The sequence below is a fragment of the Haplochromis burtoni genome, unplaced genomic scaffold, assembly GCF_018398535.1.
Source record: "Haplochromis burtoni strain Fernald_Lab_line unplaced genomic scaffold, NCSU_Asbu1 Contig_74, whole genome shotgun sequence".
NCBI lineage: Eukaryota > Metazoa > Chordata > Actinopteri > Cichliformes > Cichlidae > Haplochromis > Haplochromis burtoni.
In genome coordinates this window covers 900,422-924,370 of record NW_024582435.1, presented here as the reverse complement: position 1 = coordinate 924,370, position 23,949 = coordinate 900,422, and the positions used below count along the sequence as shown (strand labels likewise).

The 23,949-nt window shown below is 44.6% G+C and overlaps 1 long non-coding RNA gene across 2 annotated transcripts; it reads left to right on the top strand.

Annotated features, from left to right (window-relative positions):
• The first annotated feature begins 1,322 nt into the window (after positions 1-1,322).
• On the top strand, positions 1,323-23,342 carry LOC102310538. 2 transcript variants are annotated; one of them, XR_006054516.1, is made up of 4 exons: positions 1,323-1,597; positions 19,451-19,660; positions 20,237-20,347; positions 20,501-23,342. It is a non-coding gene; the product is annotated as a protein lifeguard 1 (long non-coding RNA). The 2 variants fall into 2 exon arrangements; XR_316022.2 differs by lacking the exon at positions 1,323-1,597 and having other exon boundaries at positions 19,622-19,660; positions 20,237-20,380.
• The last annotated feature ends 607 nt before the right edge of the window (positions 23,343-23,949 follow it).

The window sequence follows — 23,949 nt, the reverse complement described above, 5'->3', positions numbered from 1 at the left end:
AAAGCCTCTTATTCGTTCTTTCACTGTGTGGGAACGGGCTGTACACCCTACTGTAACAAAATATTATGGCTTCAAAATGTGCAGATGATGTACAGTAATGTCTCGTCAGCGGCGCAGTAATGGTTACGGGTTACGCAATTTTATCCACTGGAAATGTGAATTATTCACAAAAGCTGAATTTTACAGGGGTGAAGGTGATTTAGACGACATGTTCAACATTACACACACAGGAGGAGCTCCTTCTTTTTATTAATGCTAAACGCTTTCTTACCTCGCACAACAGCATCCAGGCTGCTGACGGAGACCAAGTGCATATGGGTGTGTGTGAGTGTGTATTCATATCTTTGTGGGGACCAAAAATTGGAAGTTTACTATACTTGTGGGGACCAACAGCCCTTATGGGGACCCACAAGTTTGAAGGCGTTTTTGAGACTCAAAATGTGGTTTTAGTGTCAGGGTTACAATTGGGTTATGGTTAGGTTCAGGGTAAGGGTCAGGGTTAGGCATTTATTTCTGATGGTTAGGGTTAGGGTAAGGGGCTAGCGAAATATTATGTCAGCTAAATGTCCCCACAAGATATGAATAACCAACGTGTGTGTGTGTGTGTGTGTATTAATATCTTTGTGGGGGCCAAAAATTGAAAGTTTACTATGCTTGTGGGAACAAACAGCCCTTATGGGGACCAAAATCCTGGTCCCCCACAAGTTTGAATATATTTTTGAGACTCAAGTGTCAGTGTTACAGTTGGGTCATGGTTTGGTTTAGGGTCAGGGTTAGGCATTCATTTTCATGGTTTGGGGCTTGGGAAAGCATTATGTCAATAAGATGTCCCCACAAGATATGAATAACCGGCGTGTGTGTGTGTGTGTGTGTGTGTGTGTGTGAACTGTGTGTGTCTGTGTGTGTGTGTGTGTGTGTGTGTGTGTGTGTACGTACTTTTGGGGTTTAGTCGGCTCGTTTTAGGAGCGCCCCGGCAGCTGGAATATACCCACAGAATAGACTGGGATAATCTCTGAGGCAGTGTGTGTGTGGGTAACAGGCAAAAATAGAGGAATGGGAATAAGTGGCGGAAGAAAAAATGAGATGTGCGAGTTACAGAGAGAGCCAGTGAGATGAGGAAACAGGAGATTGAACTGTCAGCAGCTTGACTTAAGCTTTTTCCTTTTTTTCCCCAGTATGGAGATGAGACGCGACTGTGTGTGATTTTGACTGTGTGTGTGTGTGTGCATGAGCTAGACAACTCCATCCTGTTTTGAAGTAACCTAATCTAGGATGGAGACCTCCCTCCCACCCCCCGAAAAACCTCAGAAGTCTAAACTTTAAAATCCCTAATAACTGGCCTTTGTCGATCCTAAATTACCCCTGTGTCCCAAACACACGCATGCAAAGAAAGTGCGCTTTGCACATGCTTAGACTCGCAGTTTAGTTGTATGTAAGGAAAGACTCCTGCCAGTTTTACATGAACGATATCCAGACTTGGTCACTGAAGGCTTTGCCACCCGTTTGCTTTTGTTCGCCAGGTGCCGGGCAGAGGGGCAGATCACCGTCTGACACCACGCTATGAAGAGGTGGAACGCCAGTATGCCTCCTTACCGAGGTACAGCATCTTCTCCTTCATTTGTATGAACATCACTGCTGTGTTCTGCCGCCCTTCTTTTCTCTTCCTGTAATTTAGCCATTCGTCTCTGGGGGCTGTGCCTCAGCCAGGACCTCACCTTCCCCCTTCCCCTGGGAAAACAAGCTGTGTACAGGCTTGGAAACCGATCTGCTCCCCCTTCAAACTGCTGTTACTTCAGCATGTGCTCGGAGGCTTTTCGAGAGCCTGCGATGTGTCGGGGGTTTAGTGAGCTAGCTGTTGGGCCACTTCTACAGCTTTCTATGAAATTTCACATTAAATTTTAAGAAGATTTAAGAAAATAGTTTTGTGTGTTATTAGCGACCTGAAGTGTTAGACTTCAGTTTTCCTTCTGGCCGCAGAAAACTTTGCTCACGTTTAAAACAGGGAAACATAAACACTCAACTGTGCTTTATTATATTGCTCTGCATTTTGTTGTTTTGCTCCCTGGACAGCATGAAATATTGCTAACATTAGCCAACAGCAAGAACAATAGCAGCTCCCCGAGTATATTCATCAATTCTTGAAAGATTATTTCCATTTATTTCTCATTATGTGTTTTCTGATTCACTCAGATATCCTGCTGCCCCTGGAAGGCCGCAGTTGTGCAAAAGTATAATTTGCTGGGAGCATGTACGAAGGCGCAGCTGTTCGCTGGCTATTTAAACACGTTAACCTCGATGTGAAACACAATCACAGCTAAACTACATTCTCCAGCTATCATCAGTCACTACCGGTTTTCAGCATCTTATTTTTTATTTGCCGCTTTCTCTTTCAGGAAGGCCTCAGCTTTAATTCTCCCCTCTTTCTTCGCTCCTTCGCTATCTTAACATTTTATTTCCCCCAGACTCTCCCCTCCCGGGACCTTCTCCCTCCCCTCCCGCTCATGTCTGATGTCTTACTCATCCACACGTACTTTATTCAGTGTCATTTTTTTCTCATTGCTTTCCCGAGATGAACAGCGCTGCAGTAATGTGTTTTAGCAGGCTGGGTATCTGTGTATCATAACCTCATCTCTAAATATAAAACTTTTTTTTAAAGTGAAAATGAAAGTGTAAACTTTGGCAGTAAAAACACAGACTAGTTGTTAGTAGCTCCTTCTAGCCTCTGACTACGACACCTCAGCAGACCAACAAATGTTCGTGTGGGGATGTTAGTCAGAGAAAGAGCGAGAGAGACGAGGTAAGCTAAGTGGAATGACAGAAGTTTAGAGCGTTTATAGTCGGGTTCCCACCCCTGTTAAAATACTGCAGGATGGCTATTTCACACCTCTTCTGTGTGTGTGTGTGTGTGTGTGTGTGTTTGTGTGTGTGTGTGTGTGTGTGTGTGTGTGTGTGTGTGTGTGTGTGTGTGTGTGTCTGTGTGTATGTGTGCGGTTGTGTGTGTTGTCAGATGGAGGCGAGAACAGTGATGATAGTTTTGAGGTCTGGCTGTGGTATCTGAAAAAGCCTTGGGAAACTGGACACACACTCACTCACATACAGTACACCCCATCTCCGTTTGCACTCGCACACATGCGCCGTAATCCGTAAATACTGCGCCAATTTTACACGTACGCATCATGTTTGTAAGAGGCTGCGAGATACTTTTCATGGGAATGGCTCCAACAGTGTTCCAGCTTTCAGCGTGGTAACGATCCCAAGACCGTTTGACGGATTACTGCATCAGACGAACTACAGCGAGGACCTGGGGCTTTTGAGAAACCTTACAGTGACTCATGTGATAAAAATACATCTGGAAATTGGTCCAACCTGTTAAAGAATTGCTACATACATCTACATTTTTTTAAAGAAACATAAATGATCAGTTTCTAGTGTTTTGAGCAGATAAAGTAAAAAACAGAAGCCCCAGCTGTTAATTAACCTGCTGTTTCTGGTCAGTTTCGTCACACATTGAAAAGCAGGGATTAAGAGTCACAGCAGGGTTTGGACATCGCAGCGCAGCCAACGTTATTGTGACTGTGTGCAGTGAAGTTGGCTGGGGCTCAAAGCGGCAGTTAGATGCAGTCTGTGTGTGATAAGACAGTGAATTACTGCAACGAAGCTGCACAATATTGCACGTGTTGCATCCAGCCAGGACCTCGTAGAGCTGAGATTCAGAAATTCCTCCAGAAATTGTGACGTAGTTGTTGCAGGACGGCAGCACAGGTGCTCAGATCCCTCGCTTTCATATGGGAGTAAAACCAGTTGAACCGAGTCACAGAGGCGCGTCGTAGACGAGACACGCTCATCGATGTTAACCTGGTTGTATGATTTGAATCTGAATCCTTCTCTAATCTGTGACCCGAGCAGTTGCCTTGTAATCAAAAGCGGCTGCTGCAACCACTCGCAATCAGTCACCGACTCCAAAAAGCCACCCGTTTTTCCAAGCTGCACGGAGTGGGTCTTCTTTTACCCTAGTGTGCCTGAGCCTTTATTCGTTTTTACCCGTCCCTCTTATATCCATGGACTACATCACTGTGTGTATGAGTTCAGCTGTGCTCAGTATACATTAGTTTGTCTTCATGCTGCAGTGACAGATAAATAAACTGTCCCTCGTGTCTCCTGCTGAGTGCAGAGTTGCACATGCACAGCAGTGTTGTCCTTTCCGTGCTCAGGTAGCGATTAGCTTTGCTGCAGGTAGGTGGCGCTATATAAATCAAGCGTGCAGTTGCTCTGGCAGACCCCAGCAGAGTACCAGCTACTACTGTGGGATTAGAAAATATAAGGAAACCATAGACAAGCATTAGATTTTACACTGATTTATGTGTCATGTTGCTACATGCAGTTAGCTACACACAAGCTAAAGAGAGCCATATTATCACAGGCTTGTTGATCGGTCACTGATTATGGCTAATCAGTTGGCCTTTTACATTCGTGTGAATCACCCCTTGCTCTTCCAGGTCTCTCATGAAAGATTTCCAATATTGTATATTAAACCTCTCATATTTGAAGTCAACCTGAAAACGTTTCCCCTTTCAGAGGTTTAAGTCAGAGGTGTGATTCTCTGCCTCAGCCTCTCCGTCTGCACTTCTTCCTCTGCTGTCACTTAACTTTAAAGATATTTCAGCGTCTAGAGAGGCCGAGATCATGTTTGGAAACTGCATCCTTGCTGCTGACCTTACGAAAACATATTATTTTGCGACTGTCCCAGAAATAGCTGACAGGCTGTGTGTATCTAATGTCTGCATTCCTGTATACCTGTGTGCATGTGTGGGTAGAGTCCAGAGAGCAGAGCGGCTGCTTATAAAGGTACTGTATGTGTGACTGAGCATCAGTCAGCCGGAGCACTGAGCACATTATGTCAGTGTGTGCGTGCGTGCGCTGTTAGACGGGATTTTGATGGCTCTAAAATTAAAACATGACCCAGCAGTGGATGATGTTTCCCTGCCTAAAGCGCAAACACTTTACCAAACAAGCTGTCAGCAAATGTCACTGCTTGAAATAGGAGGGGAGGCTGCTCGGGGTATTTTGTATATGTTGGTACTCCATAAAATTGTTCACTGTGATGATATTTACCAAAAGATAAACAGACTAAAGCACTAATTAAACGTGCTTTTACTTCAAACGTGATCCATTCTCGGGCTGCTCAGATTCCTCAAGCCAAGCATTCGTTTATCTGACAACATGTGCTGTAACTAATGAGAGAAACTGAAACCTGCGCTGGAGCGGTCCTGTCGCTACCTAGAGAGCCATTCCTTTTAAGGAGCGTGGCCTAACCTCGTGTATGTTTACTACTATGAGAAGTTCGCATAAAGGTGGCGCAAAGGGGGCTGTGATTGGTCAGTGCATTGTTAGCTGTACATGATTAGACACCAACCCGAGCATCAGGAAGGAAGAGACACAAAAACACTGACGCTGCCTTGCTTTTAAATCTTGTTTAAAATCAAATCAAATAGATACAACCGAACCTCGTAGGTTAGAATAACCCCAAAAAGTGAATCTACAGATCACAGAGGCCACGTCAGGTTAGGCTTTCAAAATTCATACATGCTCAGCGACTTTGTGATGCAGTGTTTTAGCTGTTATTATGCTGAACCAGTCTAATGGCAAATGTTAATGTGTGTCGTATTTATTCCAGGATCTTCATCCAGTTCGTTTTAATCCTTCAGAAACTTGCAGCCCATTTAAACCAGCATGCATCTGACACTTAATGGTCTGTGCTTGATATTCACAAAATATCACCCTTAATTATCACAGTTTTCCTTGAACAGTTGAGAGATTTGGAAAGGGGAAGGACCGAATAGTGTGTCCTTTCACTTAAAACTTTTCTCCTACTGCCATGTGCCTGAAATTTCCCCTCACCCCTTTCCCTTCTTCTTCTTCTTTTTCAACATTTCTTCTACCTCTCTGCTCCCATCTTACTTTTTCTCTGCACACTTATGTTAGTGAACCAAAGCACCATCTCTGTGCCGCTCACATGTAACGGCGTGAGAGTAAAACCAGAAAGTCAGCCTCTGCGCGATTAGGACAAGTTTGTGGTTCAGTTTCTTTACTGTTGGAGACTGATTGAATGGAGTTGTGGCACCAGGTTGCCGTCCATTGACTGGTCACTGTCTAATTTATAGACAGAAAAACTGCCAAAACATAATAATACTGGATTGCATTTATATAGCGCTTTTCGGGGCCCTCAAAGTGCTTTACAATACCACTATTCATTCACTCTCACATTCACACACTGGTGGAGCAGCTACAGTTGTAGCCACAGCTGCCCTGGGGCAGACTGACAGAAGCGAGGCTGCCATATCGCGCCATCGGCCCCTCTGGCCAACACCAGTAGGCGGTAGGTGTAAAGTGTCTTGCCCAAGGACACAACGACCAGGACAGGAGAGCAGGGGGATCGAACCGGCGACCTTCCGGTTACAGATGAGCTTCCCAACCCCCCTGAGCCACGGTCGCCCCGACATTAAACATTAAAGTCAATCTGAGTCAGTCAGCAGTCTAACTGCTCTGCAGCGCGTCTGTTTGCAAAAAGAGACTCAACCCAACTGGACGGACTGGACTCTGGTTCTTATCCTGTCTTCCTTCTCTCACAGCAGATGGCCCCGCCCCTCCCTGAGCCTGGTTCTGTCGGCGGTTTCTTCCTGTTAAAAGGGAGTTTTTCCTTCCCACTGTCACCAAAGTGCTTGCTCATAGGGGGTCATATGATTGTTGGGTTTTTCTCTGTATGTATTATTGTAGGGTCGACCTTACAATTAGGGATGGGTATCGTTTAGGTTTTATCCGATACCGGTGCCAAACCGGTACTTTTGAAACGGTGCCGGTGCTTAAAGAATGGAGAACACAAACTTTGTCCAAAAACCTCTCATGTTTAGCTGTTTTCCACTTTTTCTTTGGTCATTTTAGCCTTTTTGGCCAGGGTGAAGGGAGTATCTGCCATCAAACAAGAAGACAGCCGCATGTAGCTATGATGATGTTTGCTAGTTCACCTTACATGCATTAATGTAATAACGTGGTTAGCCTACTCAACGTAAATTACACACGAACAACATTAAGCTACTCACGCAGAGAAGAACGGCTGCTGCTGCATCATCATCCTCATCATTTCTGCTACACTGGCAGGGCTAGGGGCCAGGACTCTCCTCTTCGGGTTCTTGGGGGATGTTGCTAACTCCGGGTCCGATAACAGGCACCACACCCGCAGTAGATGTGCTCGGTGTGAGGTCTCGCAGCAAGCTATCAAATACGGTCGCATTTCTCGGCTTTTAAAAAAACGCTATGCGTCGCCAGGTGTTTCATCGGATTTGAGGTGTTACCTCCTTTGACAGTATCACAGTATCAGCTTAAAGCACTTGTTGCTGCTGAGTTTGCATCTTTTGCTGTGAAGTACAGCCAGACTTTGACCGCTTCGCCTTGGGCATTTTTAATCTGTAGCTCTGCTCTAAAAGAACGTACGTACCTGGCCCCGCCTACTATCCTCGGAAACGTAAAATGATTGGCTAGAAGTGTATCACAGCTCAGGGAAAAAAAGCACCGAAATAAAGCACCGAAATGTGCGCTGCTTTTCGGTCTGGTTACTACCGTTTATGTCAGAACCGGTGCCATGATGGCACCGGACACCGGTACCCATCCCTACTTACAATATAAAGCACCTTGAGGTGAGTGTGGCTGTGATTTGATTTTCAGTGAAAGCGCCGTCTTCCAGCAACTACGTTTAAGTTTATGGAGGAATTTCTGAATGACTGACTGGACTATGTATGAATCTAAGTATATGTAGATAGAAAAAGATTTGTGATTGGTGTGTTAGCACAAACCGATTGACCCTGATTGCCAAATGAACTCTATTCAGTCACAAACAGCAGAATTCTGTTTTATTTTATTTTGAATGCACTGAAGTCACTTTGAAGCCAGCAACAGACTGTGAGTCACAACACACAGACTTTAATGCAACCATTTCAAATGCAGTGATGCACGATAATGCACACGGTCGTCATAGCTTTGGCCCTGCTGCAGACTCCAGCCGACGTTTTTCCTCCTCTGACTCCACCAGGATAAAATAATATGGGGTTTTAAAAAATCACGTATATGCACTTGTGTATATATGAATATGTGTGTGTGTGTCAGCACCTCCTGTGTGTTTCAGTCTTTCCGAGGTCAGTAGATGGCTATCAGAGTTAGTGTATGGTGAGCATTAGCAGGTTGCATCCCTTCCATGAGTGGGCCACAGCTGACTCATCTGTATCTGCACAGCTCTGATTGCTCTCTATACTGGAAACAAAGAAAAATGAAGCAGAAAACGAACAATGGTTAATATACTTTACACAAAAGTCAAGTTGCCTATTAAAAATAATTAGATATAAGGGAACAGACCTTACTCGACGGTGTTTTCAGCCTGTAGTATTCAGATAAATCTGCATGTTTCTCCTCGCTCTTTCTAAAGATTCGTGTTTATAGTTCAACTGTGCAAAAACCAGCCTTGACCCAGACGCCAAACGCTCTCCCCGATCTGTCCTCGTTATTGCTCTCATTAGATTAAAAGAACCAATCAGAATTGTTGTTCAGGTTACTACAGAGACCGTCACTTCCTCATTATAATGATAATTAGATAATTGGTAATTACAAAGCAGATGTTGTACTGTATCTTCCCACGTCTTTCAGCCGTTGTTCCTCGTTTCTTCCTCGTTCCTCCCTTCCACTTCTCATTTTTGTGTTTTCTGACGATGGGGTGAAAAGGACATTGTTGAATATCATTTCCCTCTCCCCAACAAGGAAATGAACGGGGAGTGTCTCTCACTTCTCTTTCTCTCTTTCTGTTTCCCCACCTCTCTTGAGGAGACCTCCCAACGAGGCCCAAGAGTTTCCCAGACCACTTTACAACTGCTGCATAATCCACTCCATTGTCCAGTTGTTTCTCTGTGTTTCTCTGGACTCATCGAGACGCCGCTTGTTTGTTAGCAATGCTGGGAATTCAAAGAAAGACCCTGCCTCTCATAGTGTGCCTCCCCTCCTTCCCCCTCCTGGAGTTTTTTTCTCTCGTGACCCCTTCTCGTTCCTAACTTGTAGCTTTCCTGACGTGGTCGCTGGTTGGTAAATGCTCTGGTTTTGACTGTAAAATGTTGGGTTATAACCCATAATGTGTTGCAGAACCAGCAGGTGGGTACGACATGAGTATGATGTGCTTTCATTTGTGTACACTTCTGGGGTGACGGAGGAAATATCCCGCTCGGGTCCCAGCTGGTGATGTTTAACAGATTTTGGGGTGTCCTGGGGTCGAGCTGAGGTTAAGTGATGCTGCGCTCGTCGAGTGAAGCTTTTCTTCAGAGTCCGCGTCTTATCTGAGCGAGGTAGCGTCCGTTCTGTGGAGTCAGTGTTTCTGCAGTGGTTAATCATTCATCTGTACATGAATATCATCAGCACATAAAGGCTTTCATATACATTATTATTTACTTCTGTGTTAACAAGAAGATGGACCGCACTTCATAAATTTTTACTGTTGCAGCTGTGAAATGTTAACATCTGGCAACAGTCTGCTGACCATCTGTCGGTCCTGCGCTGCTGGAGGAATTCTCCAGTTTCAAAGTGATGTTAGAAAGTTAAACGATCATTAAAAGTGTTTTCTTCTTCTCTGTTATTTTAACTGCAGCGTGCAGCATTTTGAGTCCGCGTGCGGTTTGAGCTCACGTGAAGTTCTGTGCATCTGAATCTCACATGACCGTACTCGTGTCTGTTCTGGGATTTAAAACTGCTCTTCATGCTCCCCGCGGTCCTGCAACGGGCAAAATTCTTCAGCTTGAAACGATTACTTTGCTGAGGGAAACTCAAGATGGGAGATGAAGACAGTTTTGTTTTTCTGAATGGGAAACGGTGTTATCAGTAATGCATTTCATTATGTTTCAGCAAGTGAGCCACTATACTGGCTGTAAGTGGTTATATATACGATCCTGCTATAACTGAATGTCATCTTTACTTTGAGTGATTTTGGCTAGCGTAGACGGGCACGGCCGTTTCACTGCGAGTGTAATCAGTCTGTCTTTATGGCCGCTACACAGGTGAATATCAAAGAGCGACCGCAGGCTCGGATCGCACCGTTTAACGTGACTTACGACTTCCAGCTCGGGCTCTCCACGCTCGGGCTGTCATTTCTTCTAATATTACAGCTTGTGAACATGTACATCGTTTCTGTAGGTACAGATGTACTGATGTGTGGCAAACAGATCTGTTATCATACGTTTTCTGAAATTATTAATGTAAACATCAACAAATTATCACTCGTTTTAAAACTAGGTGCAGAAGTCTCGTTGTTTTGTGTTGTTGGAGTGAAAGGTTTTTAAAGAGTGTTTTTTAGAAACTGTTTTGTTACCTAATTAATCACAAACAAAACACCGCTATTCATAATTTGGCATTTATTTTCATTCATGCAGAGAAACTGTTGTTTAAAGCTCTATATTGTAAAAAACACAGTTAAAAAATGACTGATGTCACTATGAAATGCTGATTATCGGCATGTTTTTAAAATATGCTAATAAAGAATCTGATGAAACTGTGACAAAGTATGAAACACATACATGTGTGTTTTCTGCTCAAACTTCTTAGAAAATCATCTGGAGCTTTTTACATCTACAGTAAGATGGTGTTTCTGTGGCACCTGCTTCACAACAAAACAGCCGAGCAGGAAACAGGATAAACCACCGATGAGTTTCATCTGTGGTTTGGACGGAGACGTCCGAGTCCACACATCACGAGCGTTTCCGAGTCTGCAGAAGCTCCGAGTCCAAAAGAAAGCGGCCGATGACACGAGGTCTGTCTGCGAGCGTCAGGTGTGAATGACATCATCAGCCGGCTCCATCAGCTCGTCGCACATTTGACTTGTTGATCAGATTCCTCGTCGGGGAGCCGCCTGCTGTAAATTGTCAGCCTCTTTCGTTCTTGGCTGCAGTTTTGTCGCTCCGTTTCCAAATGGCACGGCCGTATTATGATGGGATGCGAAACACCACTCCAAATCCCCATTGTTCTGCCCTCTCTGTGTTTCCGAGGCAACAGTCTCCTACCATCTGGAAGGCCCTCATCCCTCAGTTCCTCTCATTTTCATCTAATGGCTTTCTCCTCTGTCCTTTTCTCGTCTCATTTCTGTTTCTTTCGCTACTGTTTCTCTTTCTTTGCAAAGACATCTTTTTAAAAACTTTTTGTGCTCTAATTTGATCCCCCCTCTCCCTCCGTCTCTTTTTTCCTCATCCTTTTTTACTTTAAGTGCTTCAGTGTGTTACGGCACTCTTTCACTTGCTCCCTGCAAGCCCTCTTTTTAACCTGCTCTGGCCATTTCTTCTCATTTCATCTGCCTTTTTTATGCCCCCCCTTTTATCAGTTCAGCTAATGAGTACATTTCTTTATGCGCTATCTCACATTCACAGTCACACGAGGCATATTTCCTAAATCTGTGTGCATACACACATACACGGGGGAATGTAATCATGTTAGTTTCCTACACTGGCATGTAATTCATGCATGATTTACTGGAGGATTAATCACACTTGACAGAAATTTATTGGCAAAGACAGATCGGAGCCCCTGAAAGGTGCTTAGTTTCATTGAAACATGAAGAAGTAAGAGTGTGTGTGTGTGTGTGTGTGTGTGTGTGTGTGTGTGTGTGTGTGTGTGTGTGTGTGTGTGTGTCTCCCAGAGTGGGTCCCATTATTCTCTGCAGATGCTGACCTTCAGCATGCTGGCTCTCTGGAGGGCAGCACTTGTTTCTCCGCCTTAATTCTTTCTTTTTGCTCTTATTCCTAATCACTCCCTCCCCCTCTGCTCTCCTCTCTTACATTTCTTCTCCCCCCTTCTCATTTTCTGCCCCGTTCTTCTGTCCTTTCATGTTTTTTGTCTCAGCTTCATCCATCTGAAAGCCTCAGCCTCTCCTACTTGAAGCCAGCAACTTGTTTTCAACAGTTTTTAGATGTGAGGTCTTTTCTTGTTCTTTTTTTAATTTCTTTTGTCTGCTGCTCGACTAAAACTTGGAAAACCTGCCTGTCCTTCATACCTCATTATTTAACAGTTAATGTCTCTCCCTCCCCCTTGCCTCCTGTTTCCTCCCTCCCTCTCCTGTCTGTTGTGGCCCTCTGTGTGCGTCTCTTTGTCTTGTGTTTACGTGGTTTCTTATCCTCTCTGCATTCATCTACCTTCCCTCTGTCCTTTGCTCTTTGCTTCTTCCTCTGCATACAGATGAACATGTGATTCCTCGGCGGTCTCCTCTCTGCCTGTAAACTGTCAGCTGGTACTCTTAACACAAATTTCACTCGAATGCGAGGTCCTCACAGGATATGTGGAATTAGTAGGCAGGTCCTGAAACAAAATAAATCCTTTTCATCTTAGTTGATAAAACGGTCCCCGGTGAAAAAACGTCTTCTTTTTATTTGTTTATTTTGCACGTTTTCAGCTCTTTTTTCAACCTCTTGACTTAAATGTGTTCAGTATTTGCATTCAGCTGCCCTCCTGACAACTTGGGTCACTAAACACGGCGACTCGCTCAAAGTGGAGTACGATTACCTCGGGTGTTCGCATCATTTTCCTCTTTATGCACTGAAACGATGCAACATTTGAATACAAATGCTGGCGGTTGTTTTTGTAATAAGACTCGGCATAAATGATGAAAACACGGCACCAAGTCGAGCTTCGTCTTACTGCAGAAGAGTCTCCTCTGATGGGCGTAAACAGTCTAACACTGCTGCTGCCTTCATATCGTCCGTGTCGATTTCTCCATATTAATGCTGATCTGTAGCCACAGGGTGGGGCTCATCATGTCAACCAACTTTAAGCTGGATGAGATTTTGCACAGCTAAACTCTCGTGCTCACCGTCAGCACAGTGCTTAATTTAGTGTAGTGAGAAAATAACATCAACCAGGTGGATGTGCAGCTTCATGCAGACTTTTAATTCTAACAGCTGAGAGGACAGCTGCTCTGCTTAAAGCTGTCATAGAGTTGGTTTGTATTTACACTACATCACATCTAGGAAGCAGATATGAAATAAGATGACTTTTTGACCTGCTGGTTTTATCTCAAACACGTGTTATAAAACGTGTATGTGATGATTTTTAAGACTTTCTGTTTTAGAACAAAGCAGCTGGAAACACTTCAAAGTCATTTGTGGCTGTATGAAGTGTTTTGTCACTTCTGGGTAAGCCACCGTTTATAAAACTGTCACTGACCAAGATTATTGTAGTTAACTTAAACTAAACCAGAAACTGAGGTGTTTTGGTTAACTACATTCATTTATTTATTTTAGTTAACTTAAATAAAAATAAAAGCTCAACTTTTGACAATCACGAAGTTTAACTAAAATCATTTGAATTCAAATAAAATAAAACTACAGAGGAAACTAGTCGTTTTAGCATCTGCTAGTTTGGTTACAATGTTACTGATGAGGACGAGACTGAGTCACTGCTTTTAAAAAGTTTTCAACATTTTCTAAAAGAAACAAAACTAATATGAGTTTTATTAAAACTAACTAGTTTAATAAAACTAACTAAATCGAACATTTTCAAAAAAATAAAAACTGAAAGCAAAATGAAATCAAAACAACACAAAACTGTAGAAACTCTACAATCTGTAGATTAAAACTTACTAAAGATTTTGTGGGTTAGTGATTAGAATGATGTGATCAAGCTCACATGTGGCAGCTTTTAATACTTATCAGTGAAATCGCCTGAAAGCTGTTTGCTCTGTGTCACCCAGACGTGAACCAGCTGGCTGTTAGCTTTAGCAAATGGTGTCACACGTTCCAGTGTTATGTCTATGAACACGGTATGCCCCCTAATCCTGGTTCACAGTACCCTTGCTTAGCCTTTGACCCCATCTTCTAAGTGTTTGGTGGGAACTGATGGAGTGTCATGTGACTTCAAGAGGTCAGAGGTCAAGAGAGGTATAGGAGTCACCCTCAGACCAGCTCAGAGACGTTCACCGGCACAGCTGAACCAACAGCAGGGAAACATCTTACTGTGTTACCGGCACAAGTCTCTGTCAGGCTCTCAGCGACTTACCTGCAGCAGTGCGGTTTGCTCACACAGCAGCTTCGTGTGGTCTTAGTCAAACAAAGATGTCTGCCAGTCGCTCTGGACGCTTCCTTCTTTTGCCTAAATATAGTTTAAAGTTTTTCACAGATTTCTCTGCAGCCCCGCCACTGCACACAGTACACCCGGGACCGTATCAGCATCTCGGTGCCTCTGTTCCTGGAATAACTAACAATGCATGACAGAAACTCATGATTACATCTCAGGACCCCACCACAGGTGAAATAATCGGCTTTTGAAGCACTCGTGTGCTTACGTATTTATGCCACAAATGTGTAAAAGCACTTGTTGAGCTAAGTGTGCGGTGACCTTTACTCCCTGTGGATCAGAGTGAGGGGAGGGGCACTGCCTATATGTAAAGGAAACAGAAACCTTAAAGGTTTCAGGATAATCAGGCAGTCAGAGCTTCAGCCGTCATTACGACAGGTGTAACTAACTTTGATTTATTTATAAAAGTTTACATAAGGATAAATATGTAAACACCAGCCTCACTGACTCCTCCCAGTCTCAAACTGGGGAGCTTTCATGTGTAAGGTGGATGTGCCATATTATTTGTTACGGTGAAAAGGCTCCACAGCCAGCACGGTCGCTCTGCAGCTACATTAACCTTATAATGTAAATAAATGCAGCTTTTGGCCTTACAAAGAAGAAGCAGCTGTATAACATGTTTGGGCCACTTTCCCTTCCCACTGGCGGGTAATATACACGTTTAATTCACAATATCTAAACATATTAAAACAGTTTTAAATATTAAATGTTAATTGGCAAAAATAAAACAACTCGAAATCATGCATCTTCCTCCATCGGTCCTCCGATAAACAGGCTTTGCTGTCTTTCTCTTGCCTTCCTTAGATAATAAGATATTTCTCCGCCCTTCATTATTTTCCACTTAAGCTTTTATTGCCTCATTGTTTGGACGGCGGCGTCTGTGATTAAAGCTTCGTAATGAAGTATCGCATTAGGAAGATGAAACAAAGTTAAAGTTAGTTTAACTCCGGCAACATTAAACCACGGCAGCTCTGTTTTCGCCGCGACTCACGAAATGACATTACGACAGCAGTCGCAGAACAATTTGAGCTATTAATCAGTTTTATTACCACACTGTCAAAATAGCACGACTCTCATTGACAAAGAATCTGACACTGTTGAATGCAATTTGAAAATATGAAGCGCTTTCCCGGCTTAAAATCTCAAATCACATTCAAGTGGATATCGACACGAAGTGAGGCTTCAGCTCTGTAAAGACTCATAAAGATATAACTGAATTAAAGCTTCGCTAGTTCATTTCCTCCACTTCTCCTTCGCTTACTTTAAATATTACTCTTCGCCTCCCCGCCCGCCTTTATTTATTTTTTACCTCAGCTTCCGTCTGCGACTCCTCGCGTCGAGCCGCTGCCGTTTGTGCTCCGGTGTTCGGTTATATTGAGGCCATCTATCTGCGCGGTGGCTGTCATTGGCTCTCAGGAGTTTTTTAATGCGCTGTGACACAAAGCTGCATCTTGTCTCTGTTTTTAAAAGTTGCTGAGAGGCAGGCCTGCGTGATAGATGACTCTGTGCATGTGTGTGCAGCAGCCGAACAGCTGTGAGCAGCCCTTTTAGAAAGAGTCAGTGAAAGCGTGCGTTTATGAGAGAGCGGGGCAGGTGCAGATGACATATAACAAGTCCTTGTTTCCCCTGAAATCCATCAGAAATCTCTTAAATGCCGGGGAATTAGTAAGGATCACATTACTCCCAATTACTGTCAGACACGGAGAGAAATCCTTCCAATTATCCTTTTGAATATGTGACCCATGTAACTGTGAGCGCCCTATCCACATAACAGCATTAAGGAAGTCATCTCTAAACAGGTATTACATAGTTGAATTTCCCTTCAAACTGAGCGTTCAGCAGCTTCGCTGTTCTGCCTGGAATGTTTTCAATTCCTCGTTTTGGTTTGATGACTCTCTCAATTATGTTAAACTAGTTGTTGCATGAGCCAGGAAGCTGTTCTCATTCATTACATCTGTTTCTCTCGTCTGTCTTTCTCACACACACACACACACACACACACAGACCACCAGCCCCTCGTTTGGTCTTAACTCTTCTCCAGCTGTGTGCCAATTTGCCTCCTCCAGAGTGCGTGGGGTTCGGGAGGGGGGTGATTAGGAGTTACGGGCTGTATTTAAACAGCGCGCCTGTCCTCTTTCGTGTGTTGATGATAAATGTTCTCACTGTGTGCATGTCTACATAAGTGTTTTAGTTCTCATACTGGGTGTGTGTATGCATGCCAGTAACGGGTTCCATCCACATCGCTCCCTAATCCCCAGCTGCCGCGCGGTGCTGACTGGGTTCCTGGAGGGAGAATTCCAAACTTGCCACCGGATTTACAGTGGATTCTCTACAGATTACCACTGGATTTCTGCCCCGTTCCCAATATGGAAACTCTCATAACACACTGGGGATCACGATATTATTTTTCAAGTATTCATTAACTGGTAGCGAATGAATCTTTTATTCAAACGATGCTTTTTTCCTTTATTAAAGCACAAAGAGTGTGTGTGTGTGTTCAATGTTTTTAAATTTCATTTACAAAACCAATACAAGTAAACCTCAGAAATCCCCGCTCGTGGTTTCCAGTAGCTCCGTCTTCGACTGCTGGAGGAACAAAGGTTTGGAGTCGAGGCGTGAGATAGAAATGTGAGCAGTCAGTTCAGCTGCACAGAGCCATTCGAACCAGTGCGCATTCATAACTGGGACCACTGAGATTGGAACCATTGGAATCAAAGTGTCGGTGGACAGAACAGTCGGGCGCGCCGTGACCCTTTATCACTCGCGTGTCATCCAGACCGGCGGTCCCCAACCCCCGGGCCACGGCCTGGTACCGGTCCGTGGGTCGTTTGGCTCGGGTGTGAAATTTGTGGTTTTCAGGGGTTTCATCCTTAACTCGGTTTCCCCGGGTCTTTCCCGTGTTGTAGTTGTTCGTCTTATTCTGAAAGAAATATTTCTGCGTTACCATAGCGACCCGAGAGGAGGATGTTACTCTCAGTGTTGTTGGTGCATTTCAGGACGCTGCTATTAAAGTTACACAATTACACAGTGAATTCATGTTTATTATAATGTTTACAAAATCCCACCGTTTGTGTCTCGGTCCTATCATTTTATTTTGTTGTATTTATCCGCGACACCTTAAAGGCCGGTCCGTGAAATATTGTCTGGGACCTCTGATCCAGACGACCTGCACTTTTTGTCATTTTAATTGTAACATAAAAAAATTCTTCTCGTCTATCAGGAAACGTTTGAATTTTCTCTCCAGACTGAAATGTGAAGCTGATTTTTCTGTCTGTGTTCAGACAGCAGTACCTTGATTACTCCATGATACTCCTACTTTTTTTTTTTGCCGTGCATCGGCACTATTTGCGTAAACCCCGCACCCTCCACCTGTGCTTATTTACTCCATCTTTGTCTTATCACCTCTGCTCCTTTCTGCTTTATCTGATTTTCTCTCTGTGTGCAGGTTTGTTGCAAATAGAGGCTGATAGCTTCTGATAAAAAGTGACACTAAGTTCTCTAATGTGACAGCCTAAAATCTTCCCCCACCCAGCCCTAAATAAGAAAATACCCAGACTACAGTAAAGTGATCATGTAAGCGTGTTGATCAGTCCTCATCATCTTAATCTTAGAGATGATGTCTTGTTTTCCAGCTCCTGTTTTGATCCTCATCTCTCGTCTTATCTCTGTTATTCATCTCCCGTACCTTCCTCTTAACTTTGCCCCCCTCCTTATCTCTCTCTTTCCTGCCCTCTTCACCCCCCCATTACCTCTCCACCGCTCTTATCTCTGCCTCTGTGACATTATCATGTCCGGCGGCCAAACGCTAACTGACAGATGGGCTGACTGATACGGGGCACAGGTATACAGGCTCAGGGGTGAACGGCAAGCCCTGCAGCCTGGTGAACTGTAGTCATAAAGAGGGAGAGAGAGGCACATGGAGTCAGACAGACACATGGAGTCAGACAGACACATGGAGTCAGACAGACACATGGACAGACGGCTAGAAGACGGACGTGAAAGAAAGAAGACCAGACAAAACGGCTGCGGCCATTAAAAGCAGAGAAATCTGAGCCGTCCGGCTGAGACGCTGACTTGGAGCGACGTACGGCGAAGAAGACAGGTGTGTGTGTGTGTGTGTGTGTGTGTGTGTGTGTGTGTGTGTGTGTGTGTGTGTGTGTGTGTGTGTGTGTGTGTGCGCTTAGTGCAACAGAAACATGCTACCATTGTCTGGTGGGAGGGGGAAAAATCACAGAGCGGCAGCAAGTTAGTTAGACACTCCTCACACTCACTCACACTCACAGAACACACACACACACACACACACACACACACAGCATCAGCATAGAGACCACCATCTGACTCAGTGAGATATATATTTATATGATAAACATGAATACATCATGGATGTCCTGCAGTAGATGGAGAGATGCGTGCAGACAAAGAGACAGAAAGACGGAGAGATAAAATCTAATACCTCGTAATGTTTGCTATGTGGACAACATGTGTTTGTGTACTCGCTTTCCCCGGCACAGGACATCGATATCTGTTCACGGGACGCGGCTGGGTTACCACAGCTGTGCGTGTGTCTTCGCTTGCGTTAACTGAGCCCTAGCCTACTTAAAACTGTCACGTGTCACTTATATTCTGTTGCTATGTGATGTTTGGCCGGGATGAGCCGCGAGCTGAGCGCGTGCTTCGCCCTCTCTCTTCTCTGTCGCCCGCAACAAATTGTTTTCAGCAGGTTTTCCTGAATATTTCAGATTCAGTGCGGTAGCTGATGGTAGGCTCTTTGCTAAGGTACGTGAAGGGAGCATCACTCTGACGGCGCTGTGCCAGCGGTTGGTTGATTATTTGTTTTATTGTGAAGGCGCTGGGGCAGAGCGGGAGGTTAACGCTGCGTCTGTGCTCGGGTCTCGTGTTTATTCCTCTGATTATCTTTCATAACACTGTCTGTTCTCTTTGTTCGTGTATTTGTGTTGATTTTACACGAAAACAGCAACAAATGCTCACGGCTCTTCTTCTGCCACGGCCATCGGAGTCACACAGCAGTGAACTCTGAGCCAACTCCTCCTGTGTTTGGCCGGGTCCGGTTCATTGAGCGACTTCTCAGCAGTTGGAAAAAAGGACGCTTCGTACTATAAACAAGCTCAGTCGTGGAGTTTTCCCCAGAACAAGTTTTTGAACCGTCCAGCCACTGGCTGCGTCTGCCTGATGACTGACTGGTTAAGGATGCAACGTTACCAATGGCAACATCCGGCGGTTTCTTTGCTTCAGTCTGATTGTGCTCTCAAATTTCTCTCTCTTAAATGCATAAAATTCTCTTTTCCAGACGAGGTCCGTTAGATGCAGCTGACTACCCCATGCAGCCATGGTCAGGTCCCTACCCCGGGCCTCCACACGCCCAGCAGGGATACCCCCAAGCACCATCCTACCCCACCTCCCAGTCTGCCCCATCTTACCCCAACTACCCACCTGGTCAGCCATACCCACGGCAAGGAGACCCTCGAGGCATCGACCCTGGCTACTACCCCCACCCTAGGTAATTATACGCAGGAAAGTACCCTCATACCAGGATCTGCATGTGTACTGTGCGTACCTGGACGAGGGGGCGGAGCTCTAGATTATGAGCTGTTGCCTGCTAAACTAAAACTAGAGCTCAGACTTCTCAGGCTGCCTGTTAGTCCAAATAGCCACAAAGAAAGCCAAATTATTTGACAGATAACCACATTAAAGACACCAACAGCCTTCAGTACACGGCCGCTAGCTACAGCTGCCTCCGTCGGCATCCACCGGTCACTCAAAGCAGCTACGCCCTTAAACTTAAGCCTTAATACGTTTAAACAAAACATCACCTGCACACCTGTCAGGGAAATTAGCCAGAGAGGCCCAAACCTTTATTAGTGTGACTGACGTCCGTGCACAGCCTCAAGTGGCCGATCGCGGGAACTGCAGTTTTGGGGTTCAGCACCGATCATATTGCAGATTTGATCATCTTTCATATTACTGCCTCACATCTTCGTCTCTCTTTTTAAGTATGTCTTCCCTCTCGTCTGACTCTTCCTTCTTTTCCATGTCGGAGTATTTTGCTGTTCTTTGATCCAAGGTTGTTCTCTAGCTCTCAGCAGAGAGGGCCCCTGCGGCAGGATGTGCCCCCATCTCCCACCCCGCCTCTTCGGGGACTGCGGTACGACACGATGACACGTGGAACTGGGGGTGGGGGTTACAGGTAGGGCCGATTTGTGGATGGAGACCATTCCAGGTAAATGCTGAGCTCTAAAATGCTTCTTCCTGCATAAATAATGAATAAAATTCTGCCGCTGTACTCGAGTAACCCAACACAGCCCACTGTAACTTTAAGAATATGTTTGATTGGACACAGGCACCGGTGGGAGCTCGGTACAGACCAGCGTGGCTTTACTCGGGAGGGAGGAGGACAGCAACAGCAAACAAACCCAAAGCAGAAGACAGCGTGACTGCAGCTGTGCAGACACATCGAGTCCTGACATGACAATAAGCACAAAGTCACGTCTTCATAGACGCAGTTTTCCTGCGTTCAGCTCTCCACTGAAGTTAAAACCTCATAATGCGATGATCCGAATCCCCGTCATTATCAAACCGTGTGTGCTGGTAGGAGTGTACGGTAAGGTAAAGGAGGTTAATTACAGAGTAGAGGATGCGTAATGTCTTGTTGTTTGAAGTCATTTAAATTGCTTTGAATCTTCGGAGAGTTTAAAATGAGCAGGTTTTTACTTTTCACTGTACTCTGATTAAGTTGTCTCTTGTAAGAATCTGTCAGGGCTGCAGAGGTAATTGGATCCATTTAAATTAAGCTCACATTCACGGCCGCTGCTGCAGCAGGATAAAGGACAGTATCCACAAATGCAAGCTAAAGTAACGCACTAACACTGACTGTAGATGGAGGTTCATGCAGATATGAATAACTCTTTATTATGTTTGTGTAATGAAATTGTATTTATTCTCGAGATCCGACCGTTCACGTGGGCAAAGATGGGACTGCAGCGCCTCCGCTTTTCCAAAACATTCCTCCTTTCCTCTCTTAGTAATGGCTGCACATTACAGCGCTCCAATCAGCACTCTGGAACGCTTTATTCCTCCAGATAAACAAAAACACTCGTTTAGAGGCCGGCCGATGTCTGAAGTGACCAATCAGGGATCATGCCACTAATACCAGCAGATTTCATCCTCATGAGTAATCTGATCATATCCTGTGTTATCAAAAAGAGTTATTGATACGCGTGAATCACACTGAGCAGCACTATACGAATGATCTGTCCTCGCTGTTCGGTGCAGGACGAGGCGGAGCCCACGTCTGCTCCGTGGTTCGCTCCACGTTTGTTTGACCCTGTTGCTGCGTTTCGAAGCAGCTTAAGAAGTACGAAATATCTCATGTTAGCAGAACTGGAAATTATCTATGGATGGTCGCTTTATTTAAAAAGACCTCCACGTGAATGTATGATGAGCTTACGTTTTACAGACACGTCCACCTGTGTGTGGAGTGATTTGATTTTCCGACTTCCTGCAAGAAGCTCCGGAAAAGGCAGGACGACAATAACACAGTCGGGGTAATCGAGGTAGCCAGGTGTTCCACAGGTGGAGCTGTTTTCATTCTGCCTTCTTTTAAAGCGTCTCTGATGCGTTGGAGCTGTTTGAGCTGCTTTTCCACCCCGCCGAGTAAACCGGACAGAGAGGATTTTCTTTTTTGGGCAGCTTTTCGCAGAGCGGGGATAGAGGTCGCTTTCACTGTTACTCTGCACCGTGCGCTCTGCTTTGGATTTGAAGGACGGTTCAGTGACCCGACGGTGTAGGCATCACTGCTCGAACATGAAGTGAGCTTCAGAGTGCTGTCAGCGCCGCACCATAATGCAGATCCATTTTGCCACTTAGCAAAAGTTAAGTGTGACTAAGAGTTAAAGCCTTGCATAACATCTGTGTTTCACACCACAAAGCTCAGCAGTATTACTTTCAATGGAGATTAAATGTCTAAAATGACACCTCGGTATCGGGCGGACTGCGGTTCTCTCAGTGTGGCCGAGGCTGAAGGTCCGCCAACCTGAATGTTGAGATTAATGCAAAAGAATGTAACATGTAGATTTTATCAGAAAGGCTTTTGTGTTGGAAGAGTTGGATAAAGGGAGGTTAAGGAAAGGTAGAGAAAGATGTGAGAACAGGTAGAAAAGAAAAAGAGGGAAATAAAGAGAGAAATGTCAGGGATGTGTAATATTTCAGAATAAATACGAAAAGGAAACGGTTGAAGAAATGGTCCGAGAGGTAAATGCAGTGCAATTTGTGCAGCATTAGTTGTGCTGTAGGAGTGAATGTAGTGACTTTGTGAAGTTTTCATAATTATTTCTCCTTTTGTGTTGTCACGTTTCACCAGTGTGAAAATCAGACTTGCAAATCAAGTAATAAAGCACATTTTCAGAGACTGATGAACAAATCACCTGCCGGGTTTAGAGCAGAAACACTGAAACAACTCGCGTCCCCTCGGATCGCTTTCTCCTCGCTGATGATGATGATGATGTTACAGAGTGAGCAGCACCTGAGAAAATGATCCTTCTGAGAACATGTGAAGGATTTTCATGGCAAACATGTCAGGAGTCTCCCCGCTGTGTGTACCTGGATGCTGGGTCAGCGCCTGGAGAGCTTTTAAACAGTATTTGAAAAACGTGACGCGTTGCATGAAGGCGTATCTGTTTCATTACACAGTTTTCACGTATGTAACTCTTCACAAGCATTTATTTTTACGTTTCTCTTTTTAATGCTAGTTGATGATGTTGAATCGGACCAGAGCCACGGGATGTTTGGCTTTCGTTGCCACGGGTACGCTGCAGAGCTTCGATCGCTTTTTTCCTCCTCGTGTCGTTTAAACTGCACGAGCAGTTTTAAACTCTGCGCAGCGTGGCTGACGCGTCGAGCATCCTGCAGGGCTCTTTGGTCTTTAGCAAGTTGCACAAGTTGAAGGTACTCGCTAGAATCTTCTGTACGAAGGGTTTCTGCTACTCCTGCTTCTCCTTTTAAAGAGATGTAGAAGGAACCAACTAATAACCTCTGTTACCTAGAAGTATAACATGCTTTATCACAACGCTCGAATATATGAAAAAGTCAAATTTCATTTTATAATGTAACAATTCTGTCATTGTTTTCCAACTTTTTTATATTTTGTATATAACTTTTTGCATTAAAGTGTTAATTTTTAAACACATCTGGTCAACGACGTCATACTTTACTTCTCTTTAAGACACAATGCATGCCGAGCACATCTGCTGAGGTTAATTAAATATGAGTCAGGAGAAATTATTTCCCTCGTGTTCCCCGTACCCTGCAAGGTGAATCATTAACATTGCCAACCCAATTTAGTCCATCGTTTAAGCAGCTGATAAATTGTACTTTTGTGATAAGAGATAGATGGCCACAAATTAATGTAAGACTAATTATCAATTAGAAAAAGGGAGATAAGGAGCGCTGATTACTGTGCAAAGTTTTCCTAGTTTTTCTGGCGTGCTGCCGGCGCGCTGCTAGGTCACTTCCCTCGGCTTAATAAGTATTTAGTGGCCGTGGGTAGCGTAAGGGGGTTTCTTATTTGTCAGACACTATAGGTGCTGGACTGTGGCTCAGAGAAGTTGGCAGTAATGAGACACAGAGGCCAAGGAAGCGTTTTATCAGGCAGGGCGTAATTAGAATATCCCAGACCTGTTGGCCAATGGGGAGAGAGCGAAGGGAAGTAATTAAATTCTCTTGAGTCACTGCCAAGGTTCAGTATGGATCTGCAGAGTGTGTGTGTGTGTGTGTGTGTGTGCAGGTGCTGGT